The following is a 2,572-nucleotide window of genomic DNA, read 5'->3' as shown; positions in this document are numbered from 1 at the left end:
TTAATGTGTGTTGTGATAGCAAGCCACAGTAATCATTTCCAGCCACAGGTGTAGTGCTGCCAAAGCGAATCAGAATGCCGCCCTTTTTTCTCCAAGTAAGGATATAAAAATAAATAAAAACAAATAGAAGGGTCAATGTAGTCATATTGACATTTAGGGTGTGTCTATTGATTCAAGACGTCAAAATATGCACTGAGTTGCATACATGTGATCACTCAGTTAAACTTACTAATGAAGGCTACGTAAACTTGCCAGGAACAATAGTTACATAATATTCGAAGGCCCACAACTCATAGGTTTCCTCCAATACTTAAACAAATAGCACTACACTCCTGGCCTCTACACACACACACGCACGCACGCACACAAACCTTGTACACGTGTCTCCAGTTCTTGCCGTGGTCATTGAGGCGCTTCCACACCATGCTCATGATTTCCGAGAAGGCCACAACATTGTAGGTCAGATCAGCAATCTCTGACATCAGAGAGCTGCTGGGGCCCCATGGGTCATTGGATGTCGCCTCTCTAACCTGTAAAACAACACAGAAAGTGGCAAACTTAATTAAATCCATATAAAACTGTCCATGATACGAAAACTTGGGGCCAATATTTTGTGACAATTTAAAGTTACATGACTAGAGAAAAGATAAAAAAGGACGCTTTTTACTCAAGAGGTAGAAAACCTACAACTACCAAAATGCACTGCGTCTCACCAAACTAATAATAAATGCTCTGGCTGGTGGGTGACATAATTCGACTTTTTCTGTTTGACACATTGGCAGCCAATCTCGTATTACAGTTCAACAGTAAGCTAGAAAATGTTTCTGAAAACATTTGAGGTGAAAAATAGGCAATGCAGGAACAGAATTTCAGTTTATATTTAATCAGCGCTGTTTAGTTTTACAGTTTGATCTCTAATTTTTTTCAGCCTCTGTTTTCACGATGCAGGAAACAGTGTTATGCCCACTTTCAGTTCACAGTCACTATTACAGCTAACGGGGCATTAAAATATGTTTCTGAAAACATTCAGGTGAGAAATTGGAAGTGCAGTGAGATAATTTTGATTTGAATTTTATCAGCGCTGCTTAGTTTTACCGTTTGATTGGATTTAATCGGAGAGAGGAAAGCAGGTCTGTCCCTTGATCCAGCTCTATATTGTGTCTGCAGCGGCGGCATGAGCGGCGGGCAATACAAAAATGCTGTAGGACAGCCTGTAGATTGAGCAACAGCTGCAGAGGCAGCGAAACCCTTCTGGATAACACATTTTGCACTTATATGTGTTATCTAACGGAGTTTCGTCCCAGGGTGTGGGGTATCTATGCACTGGGTTGAAGGAAGTTAGTTTACCACAGTTCATCTGCGCATACTACCCACATTGTTTTGATACAAAGCTGGTTGAAAATCTTTGAAGTATCCCTTTCAATTACTCCAAATGCAAACTGTCCGTGATAAGAAAAAAATTGGGCCAATACTTTGTGACAATTTAAATGGTCCACAGTGTTCTGAGTAGCAATGCAAACTCAATTACGACACAAGCTGGACAGAGGAAAACGAATCAACGGATAATATGATTAGATTAGCGTATATTATGTTTAAAGAGGGGAAAAAATGAGAAGGTTGCTCCAAAGAAATATTAGATTATCAGCAGCTATGTTATGTCACATGTGCTGCGGAGATACACGGGCCATTTTAAAGCCGTGGACATGTGGGGGATGTGGGTGTGAGAGGAGAGCAGGAGAAGAAAAAGTCAGATAAGCAGAGGGACACATAACCTTGATTTCAGCCTCTGAATAGTTGTGGACGATGTTCTTTACTTGTCGCCGTAGCGATGAGGTCGACATGGCAACGGTCTGGCCGTCGAGTTCTGTTGCAATCTGAACAGCAGATGGAGAAAAAGAGTTGAAAAATATAGCTAATACAAAACAAACGGTGGCAGTGCAATGAACATAAAACAAAGACAAAAAGAATGAATTAATTTGTTTATACTGCTAAGAAAGCGTGCAAGAAGATAGAGTTAAAGAGACTGGAGACGATGCATGCAAGTACAAGAGTCTGGATGAAAAGAGTGGGAGACCTTGAGAAGAACAATCAGAGAGTGAAAGATGTACAAAAGATCATTCAGATATCATGTGACTGCTGGTATCAAGAGAGGAAGAGAGACAGCGTCATGCACACCTGTTACACAAGAATGATGCAGAATAAGGGTCTCTCCTCTTGGTATCTTTTCGTTTTTTTCTGGCTTGTGAGCCACTCATTCATGGATTGTATGTCTCAGTTTGTCTGTTTCTTCCCGTGGCAACATTGGGTCCCAAAACCTTGAGCGTAGGGAGATGAAAACTACAGAGCAAAATTGAGATTAACATTAAAAGATAACTCATATTCACTAAGAGATAACTACTAAATCACAGCAAATAATAAACAAGAACAAGCTAAAACTTAATACCAAGTCTAATTCCAAAGTAGGCATTAGGAAATAAGGACAAAGCAGATATTCAGCAACAAATCACAGGACTTGTTGATCCACACATGGCTTATAGTCAGAGATACAACGTTTAAGTTATATCACTATCAC

General features: G+C 40.1%; 1 long non-coding RNA gene across 1 annotated transcript; it reads right to left on the bottom strand.

Moving 5' to 3' along the window:
• Positions 1-376: 376 nt before the first annotated feature.
• LOC121963622 lies at positions 377-2,332 on the bottom strand. Its single transcript, XR_006107258.1, has 3 exons — positions 2,176-2,332; positions 1,773-1,874; positions 377-530 (listed from the first exon to the last, which is right to left on the bottom strand). It is a non-coding gene; the product is annotated as an uncharacterized LOC121963622 (long non-coding RNA).
• Positions 2,333-2,572: the final 240 nt, after the last annotated feature.

Source organism: Plectropomus leopardus, unplaced genomic scaffold (assembly GCF_008729295.1).
Source record: "Plectropomus leopardus isolate mb unplaced genomic scaffold, YSFRI_Pleo_2.0 unplaced_scaffold11909, whole genome shotgun sequence".
In the NCBI taxonomy this organism is placed as follows: Eukaryota; Metazoa; Chordata; class Actinopteri; order Perciformes; family Serranidae; genus Plectropomus; species Plectropomus leopardus.
This window is presented reverse-complemented; position numbering and strand designations above follow the sequence as displayed.